General features: G+C 54.6%; 1 protein-coding gene across 2 annotated transcripts in view; it reads right to left on the minus strand.

Moving 5' to 3' along the window:
* Positions 1-20,784, minus strand: part of HPCAL1 (hippocalcin like 1) — a 104,648-nt gene that overhangs the window by 20,946 nt on the left and 62,918 nt on the right. For both annotated transcript variants that reach the window (XM_027077884.2, XM_053201252.1), the window contains exon 2: positions 3,244-3,329. The gene's annotated coding sequence lies outside the window, so the exon portion shown is untranslated. The remainder of the gene's footprint in view (positions 1-3,243; positions 3,330-20,784) is intronic.

Consider the following 20,784-nt stretch of genomic DNA (forward strand, 5'->3'; position numbering starts at 1 on the left):
ACGGCCCCCTTCCTACTTGTCTCTGCCTTTCATCTCCCCGACGCAACGAGAGACCTACCCACGGCAGAGGCTCAGAGATGCCGACGGGCAGTGAGTTCCTGCCCGGTGCCGGCAGTGCTGATTCGGGCCAGGACAACAGCCGCCCCCATCACACCCCCCGCCCCCACCGCCCCCATCAGAATGCCAAGCCAAGTCTGCAGGCTCACGGGGTGTGTGTGTGTGTGTGTGTGTGCGCGCGCGCGCAGGTGCATGCCCACATGCACATTTGCCCGGCATTTGCCCACAACGCTTGTCATGCAGGGTCTGCCCCTGTGGTTGAGGGGTGAAGGGGACGCCCACGGGAAGTGATATTGCAAAGTCGTCCCAAGTCCCTGTAAAAATGACCCTCAACTGGCAACACAGGAAGGATGTCCCCTTTCCTAGCGTCCTGCCTCCAAATTGCAGCGGCCGCTACCTCAGAAAGGCCTGGAGAATGGCTCTCCGCGGGACCCAGCTGGAACCTGCAGACTAGGCAACACTTTAGGGGGGCGACAAGCCCAACACCCAGAGGGGAGGTTAGCCCGGGATCACGCTCTCCCGTCCTCTTCTGCAAAATCCCAAATCTCCATGCCCCAGTCAACCTAACATCTTCCAGAAGAACTGTGGTGAACCAAATCTCTGTGAGCAGCAACTATGAAATTTTTGCGGGGGCGGGGAGGGGGGGGCCGTGTCACTACTTAAAGGACAAACTGCGTCCTTATTATGCTATTTGTTACGGTGATCTGTGATCACTGATTACAACTCCCCGAAAGCTTAGAGGATGATTAGCATTTTTTTAGCAGTATTTTCTTGTTTTTTTTTTTCCTTTTGTTTTGGTTTGGTTTTTTTTAGAGAGGTAGAGAGAGCATCTCCAGCAGGCTCTGTGCTGATAGCAGAGCTCACGCAGGGCTCAATCTCACGACCCGTGAGATCATGACCTGAGCTGAAATCAAGAGCTGGACACTTAACCGACTGAGTCACCCAGGGGCTCCAGTAATGAAGTAGTCTTTTAATTTTTTTGAACGTTTATTTATTTCTGAAAGAGAAAGAGAGCAAGTGGGGGAGGGTCAGAGAGAGGGCGAGACACAGACTCCGAAGCAGGCTCCAGGCTCTGAGCTGTCAGCACAGAGCCCGATGCGGGGCTCGAACTCACGGACCTCGAGATCATGACCTGAGCCGAAGTCGGATGCTTAACCGACTGAGCCACCCAGGTGCCCCGGTATTTTTAAATTAAGGTATATACACTGGTGGGTTTTTTTAGACTTAATGCTATTTCACACTCAGTAGACTACAGTATTGTACAAACATAACTTTTATATGCACTGGGAAACCACAACATTCATTGACTCGCTTTATTGGGATATTTGCCTTATTGCGGTGCTCTGGAACCGAATCTGCAGGGTCTCCGAGGCGTGCCTGCACACAGGCAACGTCCAGGGAGCACAGAGCCAGATTTTCCCCCTCCCATCTTGCAGCTCCCATAGAGCTGAGGAAGGAAGGAGGGGAAGCTGGTGAAGGCAGCACCTTCCACACTAATCTATCCCCTGAGGCAGAGGCCCCGCCTGGGGCTCCGGTCCCAACCCCGGAAACACGGTCCCAATCCCTGGGAACCTTAAGGGGCTTTATTAGGGTGGAAATACGCACACTTCAATAGGTCTGGGGTCCAAATCTTAGCCTCACGGCTGAGCGTTAAAGGGGATTCCTTCTGGGTGGGAAGGTGAGAATTACATGCTTCTAGGATCTAGAAGGTGGGCTCTCCCGGGCTGGGCCTGGCCCCTCCCCCGTGCTGCCTCCTTCTGTCTTTGGCAACAGACCCCACACCCCTGGCCTCAACTGGTGCTCACAGCACTGGGGTGGGCAGGGCAGGGCAGGGCAGGGCCGATGACTAATGACAGACACTGTCATAATTACCAGAAGCCGGGGAGGAGGAAGAGGAAGAAGGGCTGTGAGGCAGCTGAGGCTCCCCCCCAACCCCCACCCCCGCCGGCCTCCACTCTTACAACCACCCCAAGAGGGAGGTGTGACTAATCCTCTTACAGAGGAGACTTGGACTTGGGGAGGCTGTTAAGTGCACCCAGTAGGATATGGAGGACACAAACCCAAAGCCAGAGGCCTTTCTCCCACTCACCACCTACTTCCTCACTTGGGAACAGAGCCGAACACGGAGCCCGGCAAGAGCGACAGACGCCACAGCAGAGGCAGCGGGGACCTGGGCCCTCAGGAGGGCTTGTTCAGTGCCCAGCCAGCACCTCCTGGCGGGGGAGCCAACAGGTGGCACAGGAGCCCTCCAGAGTGCCTCTAGAGGACAGAGGACAGGTTAACAGGTGCAGCCCTGGGGTCAGGACGGCGTTCGAACACTACAGGCATTTTGCTTCCCCGGGCTCCTGCCTAGAACCCAAAGCAGGCGGTGGCCTGAGATGGGGCCAGGAGGGTGGTGGATTCAAAGAGACCAAGAGTTGGCAGGTCATGCTAATTACTGTGGACTTGACCCCCTGACTGAGGGGAGAGCAGCTGGGCTCCGGGTCCGGGGGGCCGGGCCTGGTCAGGGCTTTGCCGTGCTGGTGGACAAGAGGATCACGGGGCTGTGAGCGAGAAAGGGGTTCCCGTGGTCAGTCTTTTGGGGAGGCGGGAAGGGCGGCAGAGTGGAGGGGCTGGGGGAAGTCCACGAGAGAGCAGAGAAAAGCCTGGAGGGACACAGGTGGGGCCAGAGAAGGGGGCAGCGTTTGTACCAAGCTTTCAGAGGCCCCAGTGGGACCATGGGGAGGGCTGGGGGCGAAGGGAGGTGGGGGTGGGGAGGCTCGGCCCCGGGGCCCTGGGAAGGCAGCTCTTTCCCCTCTGTGGGAGGGGGAGGTGGGCAGGACCTAGGAGGTGGGAGCTTTCGGGAATGCCCTATTCCCGTCACTGGATACATTCCCAAATCAAAGCACCCGAGGTCAAAGGACCTACGAGAAAGACGGGCCAGCTTAGGGCGAGAACCGAGCTGATCACGGGACCTGGGTGGGTTCTTTCCATCTCAGAGCCTCAGGTTCCTGACCACCTCAGGTGTCCTGGGCAGGCTGTCCCCCTGCTCCCCGACTTCTGGTCTTCCCTGCTCTTCCCACTGAGCTGGGTGAAATCCCCGTCCGCCAGCCACAGGCAGGACCCCACAGAGTGGTAGAACACCCCCTCCCCGCCCGCCAGTCCTCACCTGCTTCCAGACCCACGTGACCTCCCAAAGTGACTTACCCAAGGCCAAGCGGAGGGGGAGACGGCCGGGACCAGAAACTCCGGGGGCTGGTTCCACGTCCTTGTCTGGGCCGCTAGACCATGCCCTGGAAGGGAGGAACAACAGGTCACTTAGGGTACAGACACCCCTGGCCCAGAGCGCACTGCCTTTCTGGTTGCTTCTGTGCACTTACCGGGGGGAACTATAGCTTTGGCAAGCCCCACACTAAGCACAGGAAAGCCCTGGGTTCCTGGGAGCCACTGAGGCCAGGGGCCATGAGCACTGGGAGGGAGGAAAGTCCCCACGATACTGATGGGACGAGTCTCCCAGTGGGACCCCGGCCACCCCTTGGGTGAGGTCACCGGCTATCACAAGCTGGCGCAAACGCCGGGTGTGGCCCTTGGCCACGGCCTCTGTGGTCTGCACACCCGGGGCTCGGGCTCTGGCTGCATCACTGAGTCACTGCGGCCTGTCACCACACCGCCTGCGGCCCGACCCGACGCTCTGGCCCACAGGGTCACCGTAAGAGCCCTGAGGGTTGCGCACGGGGTGGGCTCACGGGGGCTCCACCAGCCAAGCTCCCGTCCTGCCCGCAAGAAAGGTCAGATGGCATCGCCAACCTCTAGCCAACGGTTCCCGGAGTCACAGGGTCACGACGGGAAGACACGCCCACGCACCACGGGCATCCTGGGTGCCCTGACCAATCCCCGCCTTCAACCACCACCACCAGTTTCCGGCACATTCCAAACACCCTGCATGCGTGGCTCACTGACGGCTGACCTCCTCCTTCACCCCTTTCAGCTGCACCCTGTACATGAAGATGAAGTGTAATTATAACATCCTCGTGGCCACCAACTGCCCGTTGCCAGGTGCCGTACGAAAAGTTTTCTGTGCATCATCTATTTGCGCTAACCTATTTAATCCTCCCATCAACCTATGAGGTGGGAATCACCTTAGTACAGATGGGGAAACTGTGGCAGAGCAAGAACGGAACCCAGGCAGTCCTGGGCTCTCACACCCGGGGCCACACGGCCTCCCCCCCGCCGGCTGGCTCCTTCTCGATCTCCAGTGCCCTCTCACGCTGTCTCCGCACCTGCCAGCCCATTTGTCTTCCCGATCCAAACACGTTTCTAGGCTATTTTCTCAGAACACACGGTCATGTCCTACAATGGTCACCGTTTATACGCCCTCACTGCAGTGGTCCCGAGGACCGGAGCCAAGTAGCTCCTTCACCCCCAGAAAACAGGGCCCCCGGGCCGTGCAGGTACCCGGGGGGCCCCCCTTGCTCCTTTACTCCTGCGAAATAAAGGGCTGGATCTGCTCCCCATGGACCGTGAGCTCCAGGAGGGCGGGAAGGCACTGTCTTCACTTCTGTGCTGCCGGTACGCAACAGGCGCTCAATAAATAATCGGTGTTTGACCAGTGAGTGCCCCCAAACTCATCACATGGACATTATTGAAAGCAGAGTGCACTTCGCTCCGTTAAAATTCTACCCTGTCGCAGCAATACAGAACGTACGTGCCGATTACATTATTTAAGTTCAGGGCTGGGATTTAAGACATGGAAGAGAAAAGCCATACATCGTCTTCCCATCAGAAATTCTCACTGGAAGGTCACTGTGCTTTTAGGGAGCACCACACACACACACACACACACACACACACACACGGTACTTTGTGTATATACTTTATTTCATTATATAATGTGAATTTGTTAAAAGAGACTTTATTTTTTTTATTAAAAAATTCTTTTTAACTTTTTTAATTTATTTTTGAGACAGAGAGAGACAGAGCATGAACGGGGGAGGGGCAGAGAGAGAGGGAGACACAGAATCGGAAGCAGGCTCCAGGCTCTGAGCCATCAGCCCAGAGCCCGACGTGGGGCTCGAACTCATGGACCTCGAGATCGTGACCTGAGCTGAAGTCGGGACGCTTAACCGACTGAGCCACCCAGGCACCCCAAAAGAGACTTTATTTTATTTTTAGAGCAGTCTCATGTTCACAGCAAATTGGAGCAGAAAGCACAGAGTTCCAGCACCCCTGTGCCCCCCACGCACAGCCTTCCCTGCGATCAACACGCCCCACTACAGACGGGGCATATTTATTACAGATGGTGAACGCACACAAACACACGTTATCACTCCCAATCCATAGTTTGCATTAGGGTTCACTCTTGGTGGTGGACGCTCTGGGGGTCTCGACAAGGATATAATGATGTATATCCACCATTACAGCATCATACAGAGATGTTTTACTGCCCTAAAAGTCCTCTGAGCTTGCCTCGCCCCATATTTTTAAATTCTTTATTTATTTTTGAGATTGAGACAGCGTGTGAGCAGGGAAGGGGCAGAGAAAGAGGGAGACAGAATCCGAAGCAGGCTCCAGGCTCCGAGCTGTCAGCACAGAGCCCGCCGCGGGGCTCGAACCCACGAACCGTGGGATCGTGACCGGAGACGAAGTTGGACGCTCAACCGACTGAGCCACCCAGGCGCCCCACGTCCTGTAGTTTTAAAAGACACTTTCAAATCGACGATCTTAGCGAAGTTATCTTGCACTCGGTAAGCCGGCTTTGACACTCAAGGAGGTCAAGCCCCAGATAGGGTCAAAGATCCTCCCCAAGGTCACCTTTGTGAAACCCGGTAAACGGCTGGCAGCAGGATGTGCTAGAAGCTTTGTGTCCAGTCCTCATTTTATGATCCTGCCCTTTAAACGGTCCTAGCAGGGAAAGCCCATTCTAACCCTCAGTTGACAAGAGGAGCAAACACACTCAGGGACCCTGGCCACGGTTCCACGAGCCGAAGCAGGATGGCTGCCCAAAACGCCAATCCCTAAACCCATGCTCTGTGCTTTCCAGACGCCCTCATGAATTACAGGGGCTTATAGGAGACTGTGGGAATGCAGTGAGCGAGCCCCCGCCGGTCAGGGGGGCTCTGGAGCCCAAGTAGGCGCTCCCCCAGCCCACACCCCTCTCCGCGGGACCCTGCCCTCCAGCACACACACCACGGCCACACTGCGTGATCAATGCCACCACACCTCGCCTGGGTGCAGGTCAGCTGGCTGTGGGCTACAAAGGCCCCGCCATTTCCAGCCTCCCAGGGTCAGTCCTGAACAGCCAACGCGCTCGGTGACCAGCCCCGTGCCCCGAATGCCAGACGAGAACATCTCCAGTCCACACAGACGCCTTCTACCACAGTTCCTCCTGTCTCACTGGGACACGCGCCAGCTCTCCTGGGGAAAGTACTGGGTGGCAGGAGAGCAGGGAAGAGGTCTGGTCCCGGCGGGCCTCTGCCGCTGAGCGGCCCTGTGACTTGGCCACGCCCTGTCATCTCTGCCATTCCGTTTCCCCAAGCCGTGACAAAAGCCTGGGGCCTGCATGCCCTCAGAGGCTGGGCCAGCTCCGACACCAGGCTTCCCAGCAGAAGGAGGGTCCATCAGTCCAGAGGCCTTGAGGGCTCTCTGGCTCCCCAGCTGCTTGGGAACACTCCACGAACTCAAATGGCAAATTTCCTCCTGGCTCTATCGCTAAGCCACAGGGGCTCCCCGGCCGCCAGCTTTCCCGTGACAGATAAAGATTACAGTCGTCGCCCAAGACTGAATCAAGTAGCAGAAGTCATTATGCAGAAATAATTATGTGGAGTGATGTCTGGTCGCTCCTGATTTCTGCCTAGCGATTGTGCCCCAAGCGGTCTGCCTCTTCCTCTCCGGGAGAGCTAACTGCAGAGGCCTGGGGGATCCAGACGTACTGGGCATGATCCCCCGGCTCCAAACTCGTGCCGGGTGGGGCACCAGCATCCTGGGTTAAGGTTCTCTGGGAGGCCCTTCTGCTGAGCACTTGGGAGAGAGGAGACCTAGAACTTCCCCAGCCCCTTGCTCACGTCAGACATAAGATACCTCCTTCTCGTAGGTTGGGGTCTCTGGGCGGTGACTTGGGCAATGACCAGGCCCGACCTATTCTTGTCCTCCCAGCTTCTAGCACACAGAAGGGCCTCGGGAGAGCAGGGAGAGGGACAGCATAGACGGCTGTGTGGCCAGACCACCCGGGCTCCAATCCTTTTTTTTTTAATGTTTATTTATTTTTGAGACAGAGAGAGACAGAGCATGAACGGGGGAGGGTCAGAGAGAGAGGGAGACACAGAATCGGGAGCAGGCTCCAGGCTCTGAGCGGTCAGCACAGAGCCCGACGCGGGGCTCGAACCCACAGACCGCGAGATCGTGACCTGAGCCGAAGTCGGACGCTTAACCGACGGAGCCACCCAGGCGCCCCCACCCGGGCTCCAATCCTAGCTCTACTGTTCCCTCTACTGCCTGGCTGTGTGACCCTGACCCACTAGTGAACTTCTCTCTGCCTCAGTTTCTAGGTATGTGGAGTGGAGATGGTAATAACGCTACCTAGTTGATCAACGGTGTATAAAAACTGCATGAGCTAATGCACAGAAAGATGCCTGGCACGTAGGGAGAACTCAGTCAATGTCAACAAGGACTGAAAGGCCACAAAGAACATGATCATCAGGATCTAAGCCACTAGAGAGACATACGCTACCAAAACCTACTCCAGAAAAATCTGGAAGATCTGAAAGAAAGAGACAATCCGAAATGCCTATAAGCAGGCAAGAGCTTGAATTCGTAATCAAAATATTACTCGCGCACAGGAAAACCCAGACCCAGATGGCTTCACTGCCCACTTCTATAAACATTTCAAGAATCAATACCAATTCTCACAAACTCATCCAAAAAAACAGAAGAAGAGGGAACACTTCCCGACTTGTCCTATAAAGCAGGTACTGGCCCGGACATCAAAAGCAGACCAACTTCACAAGAGAAGAAAGATAGAGATCAGCGGCCCTAATGGACATGAATGCAACCCCTCCCCCCCACTAAAAATCAACAAGATACTAGGATACCAAATCCAGCAACATAAAGAATAAAAAGAATTATACGTCATGACCAAGTGGGATTTATCTCAGGAATGCAAGGTTGGTTTACCATCTGAAAATCAACGCCTGTAGTACATCATATCAATAAAATAAAAAGCACAAATCACAGGCTTTTCTCAAGTGACGCAGAAAAAGTACTTGACAAAATCCAACACGGTTTCAAATAAAAACACTAAATAATCCAGGAGTAGAAGGGAACTAGAGTTATCTGTTAAAAAAAAAAAAACAAAAAACCTCACAGCTAGGGTGCCTGGGTGGCTCAGTGGTTAAGCACCTGACTTTTGATCTCGGCTCAGGTCATGATCTCACGGTTCATGGGTTCGAGCCCCATGTGGGGCTCTGTGCTGACCGTGCAGAGTCTGCTTAGAATTGTGTCTCTCTCCCTCTCTCTCTCTCTGCCCCTTCCCTGCTCGCTCTCTCTCAAAAATAAAACAAAGTAAACATTAAAAAAACAAAACAAAACAAAAAAAATCTCACAGCTAACATCATAGTCAATGGTAAAGGACTGGATGCTTTCTCCCTACGATCAGGAGTGAGACAACAATGCCCACCGTGACCATTGCTATTCAGCAGTATATTAGAGGCTCTAAACAGGGCAATAAGGCGAGAGAAAGAAGTGTGAGATTAGAAAAGAAGACATAAAACTATCTCTATTTGCAGATGTCATTACCTTATATATATATAGAAGATCCTAAAGGTTCCACTAAAAAAATGAACAGTTCAGCAAGATTGCTGATTTTTGCTTTTCATTTTATTGATATGATGTACTACATTAATAAGATAAGATCAATATACAAAACTCAGCTGTATTTCTATACATTTGCAATGAAAAATCCAAAAATGAAATTAAGAAAACAATTCCAGGGGCGCCTGGGTGGCTCAGTCGTTTAAGCGTCCGACTTCGGCACAGGTCGTGATCTCACGGTCTGTGAGTTCGAGCCCCGCGTTGGGCTCTGTGCTGACAGCTCAGGGCCTGGAGCCTGGTTTGGATTCTGCGTCTCCCGCTCTCTGCCCCTCCCCTGCTTGCTCTCTCTCTTTCTCTCACTCAAAAATAAATAAACATTTAAAATTTTTTTAAAAAGAAAACAATTCCATTAGCAAGAGCATCAAAAAGAATAGAACAGGAACGAATTTAACAAAAGAAGTACAGAACTTATACTTGGAAAGCTACAAAATATTGTAGAAAAAAAAAAAAAGAAAATCTAAATAATTGGGGAAATATCCCATGTTCATGGATCAGAAGACTTAACATCGTTAAAATGGCAACACTCCCCAAACTTATCTAGAGATTCAGTACATCCCCCCATCAGAATCCCAGCTTACTTCTTTGCAGAGATTGACAAGCTGATTCTAAATTTCACATGGGTGGGGGGGTGCCTGGGTGGCTCTGTTGGTTAAGTGTCCAACTCTTGGGTTTCAGATCAGGTCAGGATCTCACGGTTAGTGGGTTTGAGCCCCACATCGGGCTCCACACTGACAGCATGGGGCCTGCTTGGAATTCTCTCTTTCTACCCGCTGGTCCCCATTTGTGCACCTGTCTCTCTCTAAATAAAAATAAAAAAAAATAAATAAATTTCATATGGAATGGCAAAGGACCCAGGATAGCCAGAACAATCCTGAAGGAGGACAACATAAGGACTCACATCTCAATTTCAAAACTTACTACAAATCAGTAATAACCAAGACCGTGTGGTACTGGCCCAATGACAGACATACAGATCAATGAAACAGAACCAGGAATCCATAAATAAACTCACACATCTTTGGTCAACTGATGTTGAATAAGTGTGCCAAGATAGGGAAAGAATATCTTCTCAACAAATGGTGCTGGGACAAAACTGGATAAGCCACACGCAAAAGAATGAAGCTGGGCCCCCACCTCACATCGTATACAAAAATTAACTCAAAATGGGTCAGAGAACTAAATGTAAAAGCTAAATCTATAAAGCTCTTAGGAAAAAAAAAAAACACATAGGGCTAAATCTTCATTAATTTTGGATTTGGCAAAGGATTCTTAGCCAGGACACCAAAAGCCCAAACAACCAGATAAGATAAATCGGACGATTTGTCCTTCGGGGACACAGACAAGAAAACGAAAAGACAACCCACAAAATGGGTGAAAATATTTGCAAATAAGTTTACTGATAAAGCATTTGTATCTAGAATATATAAAGAACTCTTCCAATTCAATAGAAAGGCGTATAACCCAACTAAAGTATGGGCAAAGGATGCGAATACACATGTATCTGAAGAAGATATATAAAGGACCAATAAAACACACGAAAAGATGCTCAACATCATTAGTTACTGGAGAAATACAAATCAAAAGCACAGTAAGATACCGCTTGGTACCCGATAAGATTTCTGGAATCAAAAAGTCAGACCGATACAAGTGCCGACAAGGATTTGGAGAATCAAAACCCACATTGCTGTTGGGAATTCAGTGCTTTGGAAAGCAGTCTGGCCGTTTCTCAAATGATTAAACATATGGTTATCATATGTTTATCACATGGTTTATCATATGTTCCGGTAACCCGGAAACTCAGTTCCTGAGTATACATACGCCCAAGAGCTATGAAAACATACGGCCACACACAGACTCTTACGCAACGTTCTCAGCAGCACTGTTCATAATAACCAAAAGGTGAGAACAACACCAATGTCCCTCAACACATGCATGAGAACAAAATATGGTTATATTTCTACGGTAGAATATTATTCAGCCACGAAAAGAAACAAAGTATTGGCACATGTCACAACACAGATGAACCTCGAACTACTACGCTAAGTGAAGAGACCAGACACAAAAGGATAAATATGGCCTGATTCCATTACATAAGATGTCCAGAACAAGAAATCTATAGAGACAGAAGGTAGATTTGTGGTTTCTTAGGGCTGGGGGATGGGAGGATAGGAAGGGGGTAGCTGAAGGGTATGGGGTTTCCTTTCAGGATGATAGAAATATTCTAAAATTGACTGCAGTGATGGTTGCACATATGTGTGAATGTACTAAAAACCACTGCATTGCATTTTTTTTAAACGTTTATTCATTTTTGAGGGACAGAGTATGAGGGGGGAGGGGCAGAGAGACAGAGAGAGAGAGAGAGAGAGAGAGAGAGAGAGAATCTGAAGCAGACTCCAGGCTCTGAGCTGCCCAGCACAGAGCCCGACGCGGGGCTCGAACCCACAAATTATGAGGCTATGACCGGAGCTGAAGTCAGACGCTTAACTGACTGAGCCACCCAGGCGCCCCTGCATTGCATACTTTAAATGGGTGAATTACATGGCATGTTGAGTTACATCTCAATAAAGCTGTTGACATTTAAAATTGTTTTTAAACCTTTATTTTTGAGAGACAGAGAGAGACAGAGCGCGAGCGGGGGAGGGGCAGGGAGAGAGCGAGACGCAGAATCCGAAGCAGCTCCCGGCTCTGAGCCATCAGCACAGACCCCGACGCTGGGACGAACTCATGCGCTGGGAGATCGTGACCTGAGCGGAAGTCGGATGCTTCACCACCTGAGCCGAGCCGCCCAGGGGCCCCTCCCTAGCTGTTAACATTTTTAAAAAAGGACCCTAAGTCAGTGTCTCGGTACTTCCGTACCCCCGAGAGCAGCAGGGCAAAGAGCAGACCCACGGGAGCACACTTCCCACTGCTGGTGCCTCAGCTCCCCTCACCCCACCTACACCAGAACCCGGCGGCCTCAAATCTGGGGACACGGCCCCCAGGAATACGCTGCACACCGGCCTCGGAGGCCCCCACCCCCGACACAGCACGCACTCGACTCGCATGCTGAGTGCCCCACACGAGGGTCAGGTGCAGGGACGACAGTCCCACTTCTGAGGAGCCCACGGCCCCGTGGGGGACGCTCAGGTGTATGCCAGATTGCGGGGGGTGGGGAACGCGTGGACACAAGCTCTCTGGATCTCTCTGGAGTCAGGGGGAGATCCAACCCACTGCAGGGAGCGGGGGGCAGCCCCCCAGGATGTGCACGCAGTCCAGTCTGGGGGAGGCTCCATTGAACACTCCGTGCGGGACCGGTCACTTGCGGAACAACGGGAAGAGAGCAGGCCACTTCAGGCCCTGACCTCCGCCAGGCTGGCCAACCTCTCGGCACCTCATCTTCCCCACCCGATCACGTCCGCAGAGGCCCGCAGCGACGCGAATTTTCACAGGATAAGGACCCTGCGTCTCCAGCGCCCAGCCTGCCTGCCCCACGATTCCAGCCCCTCAGCAACTAGACTGAACGTCACAAGGGGCGACTCTGTGCCGGGCACTGGGGACACCCGACTGTTGTCAAGCACCCTGCCTTCCAAGGGCTTACTTTCCGGTCACAAAACACAAATGGCGGGGTGGGGGTGGGTGGGGGAGCCGGGAGAATGGATGAAGGGGGTCAGGGTTAAAAAAGGAATTCACACACACGATCGAAGCTGCATGCCACGACCGCCGTGGGTGGGGAGAATTGGAGGCACTGGGACGGCCACCTGGGACTCTGTGCCACCTCTCAGCCGGCACCAGGAATAAGGAGCATCTTAGGACCAAGCCGCAGAGGCCAGGGGTCGTGTGATCATGTGTAGACACAGAGATTCTCAGAGAGCTGGAAGGAGAAGGAGGGCTGGGGTCGCCCTCAGGGGGTTCCCGCTCATGCCAACGACCAAGGCCACATTCCAAGCCAAGGGGGTTCAGCAGCCAGACATACTCTTTCTTCTAAGAGCCTCTGCCTTCCTGTCCGCCCGCCAACAATGGGTCTCTCTCGAACTTGTCCGGTGCAGTAGGGGAACCCAGCCAACACCCCCCCACTCCTCCTGTCTGCCTCTCTCAGGGTCAGCGTTCAGATCTTTAGCGCATGTTCTAAGAGTTGGTTCCCCACCCCTGACTCCCAGCACCCCCAGCATGAAGGAAAACGGACCAGGGAAACGCCCTAGAGATCATTCTGGCATTTTGGTTGTGTGCCCCCGCCCCCCAGCATCCATTCTGTCTTCTAACAGCAACATTCTTCAGTTCCTCTTAAGGGTCCACGCTGCCCCCATTCCCAACTCGCTGGACCCAAAGCGGGCCCCCTCGTCTTTCCACCACAGAGGGAGCTCTCTCCCTCTCTCCCACGGCCATCTGTCCCGACAACAGGAATGGCTGGAGATTCCCACCGCCATCAGCTGCCCTGCCCCAGGGGATGGGCTTCCAGACAGCACACGGGGCTCCCCGAGAACAGGGGGCAGCATGGGGGTGCAGGTACCTTGGCAGTGTCCTAACCCAGTCCACCCCGGACTCCTCGGTGTTGTGAAATATTAAATTCCCTTCTTTGCTTTTGGGGCGCCTGGGTGGCTCAGCCGGTTAAGCGTCCGACTTCGTCTCAGGTCATGATCGCACAATTCATGGGTTCGAGCCCCACGTCGGGCTCTGTGCAGACAGCTCAGAGCCTGGAGCCTGCTTCGGATTCTGTCTCCCTTCTCTCTGCCCCTCCCCCGCGCTCTCTCTCTCTCTCTCTCTCTCTCTCTCCCTCTCTCTCTAGCTCTCTCTCAAAAATAAACATCAAAAAATTTTAAATTCCCTTCTGTGCTTTAACCCACTTTGAAACAGTTTTTCTAGCCCTTTCGACAGAGTCTGAACTGATGGAAGATGCTTGCTCTTCTTCAGAAAGTAAGACGGAATCTCATCTTCCTCCAGGTTTCACTGTTCTGCTGAAGGACCTTTAAATGTCCTCACCTTCCTTCTTTCATTAGAGACAGCCTTCCCAAAACTGCCTTCCAAGGAAAATTCGTCTGGGGTGCTGTGCCTCACAAAATGTAACAGGTAAGAGATGCCCCGCGGTCACGTAAATGTGCAAATGACTTCCTTTCACAAAGTTAAATTGGTTTCCTGACTGCAGGATTCCTTTAACATACGACTGATTTATTTAACTGCAATATTTGTGACTAAGATTTCTGTGCTAAATCTTTAAGGGAGGATAACAATACGCCTGACTCCCGCCGGTGTGTGCAGCTGGGGAAATCTTATTCTCACTGTGTAACCGTGGGGCGAGATTACACGAAATACATTTCAGAAAATGGATCCAGCTGGAATTTCAGACTTTTTCCTATTCCAAACTGCTTAGCATTTAGGGGTCTTTTGATTTTCCTACCTGAGCCTTTTGGTAAAAAAAAAAAAAAAAAAAAGAAAGAAAGAACGAAAAAATTGCATTTCATTTTAAGCACAGTTGTGGCAGAAGAATTTTGAAAACCAGAGATACCAGGCACGGGGGAAAAGGAGGTGATAAGAACCTTGGACTAAGAGGCAGCAGAGAAGTGAGGTCTCTGAGATTCTCCAGCCCTCTAACGTGCTGCATTGTCTTAAGACATAAAATTCAGGTTTGTTTGCTCCTGACTCTCCCGGAAAGAAAATAAAATGGCTCATTGCCCATTCACAAAATGCTTGGAACCTCCTGAGTCCTGGCCGCTGCCACCTGCCTCCCCCATGCCCGCCCCCCCGCCCCCCTCCGATGCCACCGACCCCTGGACCAGAGGCCATAGAAATGCTCTCAGCGTCTGAGGCGCATCCTGTTCCGGACAGAGAAGGAAGCAAAAGCAAGCCTTTGCCAACATCACAACAATGAGGCAGCCGCAGGGGAAACACAGGAGAAACACAAGAGGGCCCCAGGGAGGTGGAGAGCAGAAACCCGAACTTGATCCACAGTATCTATTTGGGGGCACCTTGTGCCCACAGACACACCCACTGTCCGCTGTCTCAGCCCGCGAACAAGGCTTGCACCTCTGCAGCAGAGGGGCCCCTAGAAAGCCTGGGCCCCAGCAGCCAGTCCTCCCTCCACCCTGCAGGGCCACCTCGCCTGCCCCGTACATCGACCTCCGCCCACGATTTCACTCGGGAGGGAAAAGGTTCAGCTGCAGAGAAGAATAACAAAGAAAAAGAAGAGGGAAACCCATGCATCTTGTCGATTCTGCCGTTGGGCAAGTAGGGCCTCGCCCAAGAGCACGGCGCCGGGGAGGAGCCAGCCCAACCTCCCAGGGGGACTCAGGTTCCAGGTACTCAGGCTGCGTGTCCCCTTGCTGGTCACCCGTCCCCTGAGCTGGGCCACAGGACTCTCTCCCTTAAATGTTCTGAGTGCTCCGTTAATAATGATGTTGGTAGGGGGCGCCTGGGTGGCTCAGTCAGTTTGATTTCGGCTCTTGATTTCGGCTCAGGTCATGATCTCGCGGTTCACGGGTTCGAGCCCCACGTTGGGCTCTGTGTTGACAGTGCAGAGCCTGCTTGGGATCCTCTCTCTCTCTCTCTCTCAAAATAAATACGTAAAACTTAAAAAAAAAAAAAAAAGAATGATGTTGGAGGAAATAGAAAAGGTTTGGGACAAGCTGTCAATATCGCCCTTGTCCTCGAAAGCCGGTGGGGCAGGAGAGCATAGGAATTCCACGGTGGGTGAACGGCAAACAGCGGCCAAGGGCTCAGGCTTTCCCCACTTCATGCATGACAACACCGAGGCCCAGAGAAGTTGAGGGTCTTGCCTGGAGCCACAGGGCCAGGAAGAGGAGGAGAGCATGGGCTACCGACCCCAACTGGGGACAGTAACTGTCCCACTTGCTGTCCCACCAGTGCTGCCCACTCAAGGCAGCCGTTCCTTCCAGGAAGGAGCCTGGTCCTCGACTGGAGGTGGGAGCAGCCTCTGTCCAGGCCACCTGCCTCTCTGCCATGCGTCCCTCCGTCCACTCACCCAGCGGCCTGGGAGCCGACGGCCATCCAGGTGCAGAGAGCTCATAGACCCAGAGCCCTGCCCTTGTGCGTGGATCATGCCACATACTGTAAGTGAGGTAGGGCGAGGGGAAGGGGGCGTGTCATTGTAAGCAGGATCCAAGGAAGGTGTCACCAGGGGACACATGGGCTGTGCCTTGTAGCACAGGTGCACCTTGGCTCAGGTGGGGCGGGGGGGGGGGGCGTGAGGGCCACCCTTATTGCACCTGCCACCCTAAAGGCTCCTCTTCTCTCAACCACTGTGGCCACGGCTGGGCGGCAGAGGACAGGAGACCTCCTCCCTGACAGGGTGTCCCTGGGCCTGCCTGGAGGCCACCAGGACAGCAGATTCTCAGAGCACCAGGGGCAGTGGAGTGGAGGGGTACTGAGCACCCCTTCACGGGCAAGTGGCCCAAAGCATGTCACATTCGGACTCTGATGTGCCGCTGTGTGGCCCTGGGCACGTCATCTCCTTCTGGGCCTGCTTCCTGCTCTTGAGCGTCGAGAACCACAGAAAGCAATGAATCACATGGGCGCTCTTCAAGGCCGTATGCGTGAACTTGGAGTCTAAACGCAGCATGCAAGGCTCTGCCTCAGGACCTCTGGGCACATCCACACCTCGTCCCACTCTTGGGGGACGACAGATGGGGAAACTGAGGCTCAGAAACCAACAGCAAGCCACGTTCCCAAGGTCCCACGGCCAGGCAGCGCGGGCACCCACTGAGGCCACCTGGCCTGCAGGCTCTGCTTCCCCATCCCCCACATGGAGCCCAGAGACCAAACTTTGCCCTCGGGGATCGATAAAGGAGCAAGGAAAGCCGCACAATCAAGTATCTAAGTGCAATTAAGCAATCAAACTGGAAGGCAGTGCAACGGGCGGGGCCCGAGGTGGGGTCGGTGCCGAGGCAGGAAGGGTGGGTGGACAGAGGGGCTCTGGGCCAGGCTGCCTGCCTGCAGAGGGCTCTCCTCAGGCCGGGCTCCGGATACCGGCTTCTCCCCGCTCAACTGAAGCCCCCAGTAATCCCACAGCCCCCAGACCCTCGTGGTTTGGCATTCAAGGCCTGACAGTCGGGCCCCAGTCCCGCCAGGTGCGGCAGGTTAAAGATGCCAGAAATTCTGAGACTCCCTCCCACAAAGCCTCCCTGCTCCCCACCGCTCCTGGGGCCCCGGAGGTCTGTGTGGCCTGCCTGTAACCCACCTGCTGGGGCTCCTGGCCCCTCTAGGCGCAAGGCCCAGCCATGCTCCGTCTCCCAGCCATCCACCTGCACAGCGCCAGGAGTGCTGTGGGCTCTCAGTCAACGTTTCCTGAAGCATCTGGGGGCTGGCAGCTCAGAGGAGGGAGAGGTGTGAGGTGTGGCTGCAGAGGAATGCCAGAGCCGGCCACGGAGGGCTTTGAACATCGGGCTTCCCCTTGCTTTGGGCAGTAGGGAGCCATGGTGGGCTCTCTAGCAATGGATTGGAGGAAGAACAGCTTGGACAGGCTGGGCAGGAAGGAAGGCAGTGTGAAGGCTGCGGTCCGGGAGACACCTCCGGGGGCAGCGGGGGTGAACGACCCGGGCCCAGGCACTTGTGACAACCGGACCTTTTCCAGGGGGGGTGTGACCACACACAGCTTGCAGCCGGCCACACCGGGAAACCGGAAACGAAGCCCCACCAAGACAGAACTCCACTGCCCTGTGGGTATTAGTGTCCTAGTTTCTGGTGGACCCTAGACCCCAAGGCCAGGAGAGAGTGTCATTTCCCCACGGACAGAAAAGAAAGTGTCCAGAGAGGGGGAAGGTCTGGCTCTCCTGAAACGCAGTCTGCAACCAACAGCCTGGAAACAGGTGCCCAGGGCCGCGGGGACTAAGGCAAGTTCTCCCGCTAAAGCCGCTCACTCAGGAGCCCACGGAGCATGCCGAGCTTGGCTGCTGTATCTGCGGTGAAGGGATGAGTCCTCCGAAAACGCAAATTAATTATTCATTCCCCACAAACGAGCAGCCCCCGGGGTCCTGCAACAGCCACCGCACGGCGAGCACCCCAAAGGCTCAGTGAACTCTATTAGGGACACTGCTCTGCGGACCAGACACCGGATTCTGCCGTCACCCCCTGCAGACAGCTCTCGCCCGAGACCAGCCCACGCTGCTGCTTTCCATTCTGCAGCCACGAGTGACATCAGCCCAGCATCAGATGGAAAATCACAGCCCGGCCCGGCCCGGCCCGGGCGACTCAGGGCTGCTGTGCAGAGCGCGTCTGCGCCCAAGGACTGGCCTTTTACCCACAGCCTCCTGACTGCTCCCCTCCGGGGTCTGAGTCACCGTCCCCGGCAGGGACACAAGCCTAGAGTTGGCCTGCTTGCTAGCATGCAGATTCCCGGGTCCACACGGTCTCCAGGGCTCAGCCTGGGACACTGCATTTCTGAGCCGAGGCCACCGGGAGGAGTCAGCGGGATCAATCACAACTCCACTAGCTTCTAGCTTCTAGCTTCGCGCGGCTGGGCAGCCCCGGGTCAGGTTCTCGCCTCTGGGGCCCCAGGTGCTCTGCTGGGTTTTTGGGGGATGGCAACAAAGAACACTTGCAAAGCACTTTCACGCACTGGTGCTCGGCAGAGGCCGCTCACAGCTGGGTCTTTGCATACCTCTTGCCTCCAATTTTATACCTTTGATTCCAGTCCGCTCAGCTCGCGTCACATTTGGGAAGGAGAGCCCGTGAGGTTTGTCTCAGTCCCAGGCTGTGGCCCACCGACAAGCTATTTGCTTGCCGTTCTAGAACGCCCCCTGGGTGCCCAGAGAACCCCCCTCCCTTGGCGGGGGGGAACCCCAGCCTGGTCCTTCCCTCAGGGAGGCCCCGAACTCCAGGCGGTGCTGGCTTTTACAGCCCTCCAGGTTGCTGGGATCTGCTGATCTGCGTCTGGGGCCCACAAGGGAAGGGACAGTAGAGGGACTGAGATCTTCCTCCCCACCGCCCCCACCCGCCGACCTGGGGCCCACCCTGGCCCAGAGCCTCAAGGTCTGCGTGAGGTGTGAAAGCTTTCTCTTTGCAGACTTAGTTGTCCCGTGTGATATGAGCAGGCGGCCTTCGTCCCTCTGTCCCTGTCCTTCCATAACCGGGTCTGTACAAGGTTTCCAGCTCTTTGCGGGGAACGAAGTGGGGACCCCCTCCTCTCCTCTCCTCTGCCCTCTGAGAGTAGAGGTCGGTGGTCGCCCATCTGGCTGTTTATGGAAGGGAAATTTGTTTTTAGGTGTGTGGGCAAGTAACAGGAAGCTGATACTGGCCCTCGAGCAGGCTTGCTCATCCAGAACAACTCACAAAAAGGCATGCACGTGTGTGTGTGTGTGTGTGTGTGTGTGTGTGTGTATGTGTGTGAGTGCACACGTACACACATAATTCAGGGGTTCTCAACTGGCGGGGATTTTGCTCCCCTGGGACATCCAGAAGGGTCTGCGGATTTTTTATTACAGCGGGGGCGCGGGGTGGACGTCCTCTGGCACCCAGGACGTTGCAAACCCTCCAAGACTGAGCCCTCCCCACCTCAACAAAGAATTACGCAGCCAGACTGTCAACAGTACCGAGGGCAGAGCCCCTGACACAAATGCATCCCCCTATTGGTCACATCTTTGTTTGCCTCACAACTGGTGACACAGCGAGGGAGAAGCTCCTTGAAGGCAGCACCCGCCCTTCCTTCCCAAATAAGGGACCAGAGTCCGGCAGGGCTCAGAGCCACCCCGAGCTCCCTTGCACAGGCCAGCCCACACCCCCCTCGCTTCTCTTCAACAGGGAGGGGCTCTAGGAAACCCGAGTTTCGGTTGTTCAGGACGAGCCTCGAGTGTCAAGGGGCCTGCTGTGTGGCCGGGGAAGAAACAGCAAGATGTGCAGCCTTTGCGGCTGGCTGGTGGAGACCGCCCTCGGCAGGGACAGCAGGCACCCACAGGCTACACTCGACCCTCGCGGGACAAGGAATGCCACCCGGGGCCTCTGCTCTAGCTGACCCTTGGCTTGAGGCCGTTTACTTCTGGGAACCGCCCCCCCCCCTTTTTTTTAAGATCCCACAAGATGGGGTCTTTGCTGCAGACGGAAGTCACAAATGTTCTATCAGAGAGCTCTGCTGACCTTAGGTTTCGATGGCACAGGGAACCTCGAAGTGTCAGCCCACCCCCCCCACCCCCCACCAAGTTCCGCGGAGGAGGGGCAGGCTGACAAATGCAGTCCCTTAGCCCTGCCCGGCAGGATGAGTCTACACCAGGTGCCAAACCATGAGGGGGGCGGAACAATCCACTCCCTACAGTGCGCGCTACGGTCTGGAGAGAGTGTCACATCCGCGGTGTCACTTTACCCTCCCTACCCGGAAACTTGGGCTGGGGAAGGTGGGAGGCTGGTGTGAGCGAGAAGGGAGATTCGAGAACCCTGGGGGAGACTTCTCCCGGGGCTCAGACAACTCAGGCCTGCGTTGCTGTTCAAAGGGCAACATTCAACCTTCAAGGAGTCTTTTAAGGAGCCACAAGGGGCTGTTTGCTTGGGTCGGGGGTCTACCTGGTATTTCATAGTTAGATGCACCTCCCAGGTAGGGCCTACCTCAGGGGCCCCAGACACCTCAGACAGACGCCCCGCCTGGCCTTCCCATTGGCCCGTTAGCCCCCACGCGGACGGGGGCTGCCTCTGTCTTGCACATACAGTGACGCAGGTGACCTGGGCCAAGCAAGACGCCGAGTGGCTCCCACATTTGACCTGCTTGTCAGGGTGATGGTCTCTGAGCTGGAACCGAAGTGCTATTTGGGCATCCGTTCACTTACTCGGAACACATTTAACTGAACTCTTAGCAGACGGCGGGCACTGTCTTATGTGTTCCGGAACAATTCCTGCCTTCGAGGAGGTCACATAAGTGGCCCAGGAGGTTACAGGGCAATGCGACACATGCCATGAGAAAAGCGAGTGCAG

Source organism: Acinonyx jubatus, chromosome A3 (genome assembly GCF_027475565.1).
Source record: "Acinonyx jubatus isolate Ajub_Pintada_27869175 chromosome A3, VMU_Ajub_asm_v1.0, whole genome shotgun sequence".
Lineage (NCBI taxonomy): Eukaryota > Metazoa > Chordata > Mammalia > Carnivora > Felidae > Acinonyx > Acinonyx jubatus.